The sequence below is a fragment of the Trichechus manatus genome, unplaced genomic scaffold (assembly GCF_000243295.1).
Source record: "Trichechus manatus latirostris isolate Lorelei unplaced genomic scaffold, TriManLat1.0 scaffold00057, whole genome shotgun sequence".
Taxonomy (NCBI): domain Eukaryota; kingdom Metazoa; phylum Chordata; class Mammalia; order Sirenia; family Trichechidae; genus Trichechus; species Trichechus manatus.
In genome coordinates this window covers 505,548-512,606 of record NW_004443993.1, presented here as the reverse complement: position 1 = coordinate 512,606, position 7,059 = coordinate 505,548, and the positions used below count along the sequence as shown (strand labels likewise).

The following is a 7,059-nucleotide window of genomic DNA, read 5'->3' as shown; positions in this document are numbered from 1 at the left end:
CCCATAACAAGAGAAGAGACTGAAAAGGTAATTAAAAAAAAAACCAACAAAAAAAAGCCCTGGCTCAGATGGCTTCACTAGAGAATTCCTCCAAACATTCAGAGAAGAGCTTGCACCAGTACTACTCAAACAATTTCAGAACACTGAAACCTGATACCAAAATCATACAAGAACATAACCCTGATACCAGGATCAGGCAAAGACACCACAAAAAGAGAAAATCACAGATCAATTATCTCTTATGAACATACATGTAAAAATTCTCAAGAAAATTCTAGCAAATAGAATTCAGTATCATATAAAAAAAAAAATACAGCACAAGCAAGTGGAATTCATACCAGGTATGCAAGGATGGTTCAACATTAGAAAATCAATCATCGTAATCCACCACATAAATAAAAGAGAATTATCTGATTATCTCAATTCATGCAGGAAAGGCATTCAATAAAGTCCAACACCCATTCCTGATAAACTCTCAATATAATAGACATAGAAGGGAAATTTGTCAACATAATAAAGGGGATCTATACAAAACCAACAGCCAACATCATTCTTAACAAAGAGAGGCTGAAAACATTCCCCCTGAGAACAGGAACAAGACAAGGATGCCCTTTATCATCACTTCTATTTAACATTGTGCTGGAAGTCCTAGCTAGAACAATAAGGCAAGAAAAAGAAATAAAGGGCATCCAAATTGGTAAGGAAGAAGTAAAACTATCCTTATTTTCAGATAACATAATACTATACATACAGAACCCAAAGGACTCCACAAGAAAACTACTGGAACTAATAGATTCAGCAGAGGAGCAGGATACAAGATAAACATACAAAAATCGGTTGCATTCCTATACACCAAGAAAGGAACTACGAAAAGGAAATCAGGAAAGCAATATCATTTATAATAGCCCCTAAAAAAATAAAATACTTAGGAATAAATCTAACCAGGATTGTAAAAGACCTATACAAAGAAAACTATAAAACACTACTTCAAGAAACCAAACGGAACTTACATAAATGGGAAAACATACCATACTCATGGACAGGTTGACTCAACATTGTGAAAATGTCAATTCTACCCAAAGCAATCTACAAATACAATGCAATCCTGATCCAAAACTAACAGTATTCTTTAATGAGGTGGAAAAACTAATCATTAACTTTATATAGAAAGGAAAGAGGCCCTGGGTAAGTAAAGTGCTACTGAAGAAAAAGAATAAAGCAAGAAGACTCATACTACCTGATCTCAGAACCTAATATACAGCTATGGTAGTCAAAACAGCCTGGTATTGGTACAATGACAGACACAGTGACCAATGGAAAAGAATCAAGAACCCAGATGTAAATCCATCAACCTATGGTCACCTGATCTTCAACAAAGACCCAAGGTCCATTAAATGGGGAAAGACAGTCTTTTTTAACAAATGATGCTGGCAAAACTGAGTGTCAATCAGTAAAAAAAATGAAACAGGACCCACACTTAACACCATACACAAAAACTAATTCAAAAACAGATCAAACACCTAAATATAAAACCAAAACCTATAAAGATCATAGAAGAAAAAATAGGGTCAACACTAGAGGCCCTAGTACATGGCACAAATAGCACAGAAACCATAAGTAACAATACACAAACACCAGAAGATAAGATAGATAACTGGGATCTTCTAAAAATTAAACACACATGCTCATCAAAAGACTTCACCAAGAAAGTAAAAAGAGAACCTACAGACTGCGAAAAAAAAATTTGGCTATGACAAATCTGACAAAGTTCTAATCTCTAAGATCAATAGGAAAATCCAACACCTCTACAACAAAAAGACAAATAATCCAATTAAAAAATGGGCAAAGGATATGAACAGACACTTCACCAAAGAAGACATTCTGACAGCTAATAGACACATGAAGAAATGCTCAAGATCACCAGCCATTAGAGAAACGCAAATCAAAACCATGATGAGATGCCATCTCACCCTGATATTACTGGCATGAATCAAAAAAACAGAAAATAAATGTTGCAGAGGCTACAGGGAGTTTGGAACTCTTATGCACTGCTAGTGGGAATTTAAAATGGTACAACCACTATGGAAAATGATATGGCACTTCTTTAAAAAGCTAGAAATAGAAATACCATACAATCCAGCAACCCCACTCCTAGGAATATATCCTAGAGAAATAAGAGCCGTCAGATGAATAGACATATGCACACCCATGTTCACTGTAGCATTATTCACAATAGCAAAAACATGGAAACAACTTAAGTGCCCATCAACAGATGAACGGATAAACAAACTATGGTACATACACACAATGGAATACTATGCAACAGTAAAGAACAATGAACTGCGAAACATCTCACATGGATGAATCTGGAGGCATTATTCTGAGTGACATAGATCAATCACAAAAGGACAAATACTGTATGAGAACACTATTATAAAAACTCATGAAAAGGTTTACACACAGAAAGAAACAATCTTTGATGATTAGTAGGGAGGGGAAAGGAGAAAAGGGAAAAACACTAACTAGATAACAGATAAGTGGTAACTTTGGTGAAGGGTAAGATAGCATACAAAACTGCGGAAGTCAGCACAACTTGACCAAAGCAAGGTCACGAAAGCTCCATACACGCATCCAAACTCCCAGAGGGACCAAATTACTGGGCTGAAGGCTGGAGACCATGGTCTCGGGGGACATCTAGCTCAACTGGCATAACACAGTTTATAATGAAAATGTTCTACATCCTACTTTGGTGAGTAGCATCTGGGGTCTTAAAAGCTTGTGAGTGGTCATATAAGATACTCCGCTGGTCCCACCCCATCTGGAGCAACAGAGAATGAAGAAAACCAAAGATGTAAGGGAAAGATTAGTCCAAAGGATTAAAGGACCACAACTACCACAGCCTCCACCAAACTGAGAACAGCACAACTAGATGGTGCCGGCTACTACCACTGACTGCTCTGACAGGGATCACAATAGAGGGTCCCGGACAGAGCTGGAGAAAAATGTAGAATAAAATTCTAACTCCCCCAAAAAAGGCAGATTTACTGGTCTCACAAAGACAGGAGAAGCCCTGAGAGTATGGCCCCCAGACACTCTTTTAACTCAGTACTGAATTCACTCCTAAGGTTCACCCTTCAGCCGAAGTTTAGACAGGCCTATAAAATAAAATGAGACTAAATGGGCACACGAGCTCAGGGGCAAGGACGAGAAGGCAGGAGGGGACAGGAAAGCTGGAAACGGGGAATCCAAAGTAGAGAAGGGTAGACTGTTGATATGTCCTGGGGTTGGTAACCAATGTCACCAGAAAAATGTGTATTAATTGTTTAAGGACAAACTAATTGGCTCTGTAAACCTCTAAAGTACAATAAAAAAATTCCAGTGAATTATAATTCTAAATAGTAAAAATGGAGTTACTAATGGCAGAAGATACCAATGATTTCTCCAACAAGACACTTAAATTTAGACATTTTAAATTTTTGAAATAATATATGTAGCTGCTACTTGACTCTTTAGTGTTTATGTAGTTTTTCTTTTTTTATGTAAAATGATATCCATTTGTTGCTGTTACATGCAATGAGTTTTATATAAACATACTATCTTCATTCTACACTATTACATTTGGTTTAAAAAGAAACATTCTCTACTCATATTACAAATGTCACACATTACTTACTCATCAATTGAAGCTTTACTTCATGTTCAAAATTAGTTACTATAAATCATGACTTTCTAACAGTTGCACATTTCACATTCATTTAAACAAGAGTACTTCGTAAAATAATTATTACAAAGGATCAAGTACTTTTTGCAACATGGTAGTGTGGCTGACCCTCTAGGATCTGTTTAAGGATTTTGATTAGTTTAATTGCACATGCCTCCCATTTTGCCCTCATTTCCAATATTTGCTGTTCTGACATTGGGAATATGCACAGTTTTTGCTCCAAGAAGCTTTCAACCTATTAAGAAGTGTGTCTCTTTGGTAGCAAAAATTGTGGCCAACTCACAAGTATCCAATCCTGCAGATGTTCCTTCAGCCAGGTATCAAGATTTTGGGAAAACACTGGGTGTGTGATCTCTATAAATTGGTCATCGCCTATATTAAGCGTGTTCAGCCACCTCACATTTTACAGCAGACCAACTAGGGTTGGCCATATTGTTTCTCGCAAAATCATGACAAAAATGTCTGTCGTACATCCAAAGAAATTCCTTGAAATGTGCCTCTTACTAAATATTTTCCTCCTGAAACTGGGATAGATATGGTCCTAAATGCATGTGTATATGAGGTGATATATACATGCCTCACATACTTGTGAAAGCTGGACAATAAATAAGACCTAAGAAGAACTGACACCTTTGAATTATGGTGTTGGTGAATAATATTGAATACGCTATGGACTACCAAAAGAACAGACAAATCTATCTTAGAAGAAGTACAGCCAGAATGCTCCTGAGAGGCAAGGATGGCGAGACTTTGTCTCACATACTTTGGACATGTTATCAGGGGGGATCAGTCCCTGGAGTAGGACAACCTGCTTGGTAAAGTAGAGGGTCAGCGAAAGAGATGAAGACCCTCAATGAGACGCACCGTGCAACGTATGGCTGCAACAATGAGCTCCAAGTAATAATTATGAGGATTGTGCAGGATCGGGCAGTGTTTGGTGTTGAGTCGGGAACCGACTCTGCAGCACCGAACCACAACAAAAAATGCAGGTACTTGTTCCAGCTCATGGTTCTTAATTCTTATCTACCTTAAACACCTATAACCATTAAAGTAAAAAAAGAAACAAAAAACCAAATCCATTGCCGTTCAGTCGATTTTGACTCGTAGCGATCCTATCGGACACAACAGAACTGCCGCACAGGGTTTCCAAGGAGCGCCTGGTGGATTCGAACTGTCGAACTTTTAGTTAGCTGCTGTAGCTCTTAACCACTACGCCACCAAGGCTTCCAACCATTAAAGTGGGGGAGGGGGGATATATTCCTCACCATAAACTTACTTTTTGTCTGACCAGCAATACTAAACAAAACCAGTAAAAACCAAGCCCATTGCCATCGAGTCGGTTCTGACTCATAGCGATCCTATAAGACAGAGTAGAACTGCCCCTAGGGTTTCCAAGGAGCAGCTGCTGGATTCGAACTGCCAACTTTTTGGTTAGCAGCGGAGGTCTTAACCACTATACCAACAGGGCTCCTGCTTTAACGAAGCGCAGAAAACAAAAGGAGCACAGTGAGCGGTAGACAGCAGCGGGGAGCAGCGCATTTAGACTAAGGCCAACTACCTCTATGAGGCCCGTGACTCTGCATTTCTCACAAACGCCCACTGAAGCTGGCGCTGCTGGTCTGGAAAGCACACTTTCGCTTAGCGAGGATTTACAAGACTTTACCTGTTAATGCACTGAGATACAAGGTTCAACCCACGGCCGTGCAGAAAACGGCTGCGGTCCAGCAGGGTGCGGACGGGGTGAGCCGCTTTCTCGAACCCGGGAGCAGCAACTGAAGGACCCGGGTACAGCGTGACTACAGGAAGTTGCGCAGCTTTGGAGCAGCCCAGGGAGGGCGGAGAGGCCAGCACTGCGCAGGAGACCTGAAGCAGCGCCCTTAGACCCCGGGACAGTAGTACTGGACCAGGAAGGACGCCGACAGATACAACACTCACCTCACACGAGAGCAGCAAGGCGCCCAAACATGGCTGCCGGCCAAAGAGGCGCGTTTCCGCTTCCAGGTTTTGGGCCGCTAGCTGCCGAAGGGGAGGAGTTTCGTGCACCACCCAGAGGGCTCCACCTAGTGACCTTGGCGTTCAGTGGCTTCCCCTTGGACTCGGGATCTGTCCACTGTTGTCTTTATTTCCTCTATACAGAAAAGCTTAGATTTTCTGAAAGGCGTATATAAGCTTAAGCACGGATTTCGGTAGGCAAAGATTCCTAATACGCTTACGGAACAGAGAAAGTTGGTATTTGCATATTCGGCCATTTGAAAAAATTTTACTGTGTTCTTTATAGAAATGGAGTCCTGGTGGCGCAGTAGTTACAGAGCATGGCTGCTAACCAGAAGGTCGGCAGTTCCAATCCACCAGCCGCTCCTTGGAAAACCTATGGAGCAGTTCTACTCTGTCCCATAGGGTCCCTATGTGTCAGAATCGACTCGATGGCAATGGGTTTGGGTTTAGAGAAATAATTTGTTTGCTTCTCATAAATATTTGCCCATATTTAGAATCCTGTAAGTCTCAGGTGTTGGCTTCTGTTCATAGTTTGTTCTCTCTTGCACATCACATATTTTTACCCAGGAGCAGGGCACCGACTGTGCCAACCCAGTCTGATCTCTCCAAGAACGGAAGAACTTGGAGTTTTCCATGGAAAGAGGCAGGCAGATACCAGGCCTTTTGAGAAACAGTATGCAAACGGTGAAGTACTTTAAAAAATGACAATTATAAACACCCTTTACTTTTTTATCAGGCATAACACATATATAGTAAATCGCATAAAGTGAACTAATCTTAAGTGTACAATGCGATCAATTTTTACGCACGTATATATACTCATAAAGCCACCTCTGAGATCCCCAACTGATATTGCTGCTTCCCCAAGTGATATTGTCCTTAGGAGTAACCAGTGTTCTGTTATCCCCAGAGAAAGGTTTTGCATGTCCCTGGTCTTCATATAACTGGAATCAAATTGCATAAACTATGTGGGGTCTGATTTCATCTACTCAACATAACGTCTGTGAGATTTTATCAGTGTTGTTATATATAACAGTAATTTGTTCCTTGTTTGCTGCTATGTACTATTGCATTTTATAAATATACCGCCATATTTTAAAAATTAATCCCATGTTTCAAGGTTTTTAATATAACCTATTATATATAATCATATATATATGTATACATGTATGTATATATATCACCCACAGATCTGTCAGTTTGTCATACTGTGAGGGCTTGCATGTTCCTGTGATGCTGGAAGCTATGCCACCAGTATTTAGATACCAGCAGGGTCACCCATGGCGGACAGGTTTCAGCTGAGCTCCCAGACTAAGACAGACTAGGAAGAAGGACCTGGTATT

The 7,059-nt window shown here is 40.2% G+C and overlaps 1 pseudogene; it reads right to left on the bottom strand.

The window, feature by feature from the left end:
- LOC101361269 (zinc finger protein 791-like) overlaps positions 1 to 6,808 on the bottom strand; it is a 24,024-nt pseudogene extending 17,216 nt beyond the window's left edge.
- Between the last annotated feature and the right edge of the window lie 251 nt (positions 6,809 to 7,059).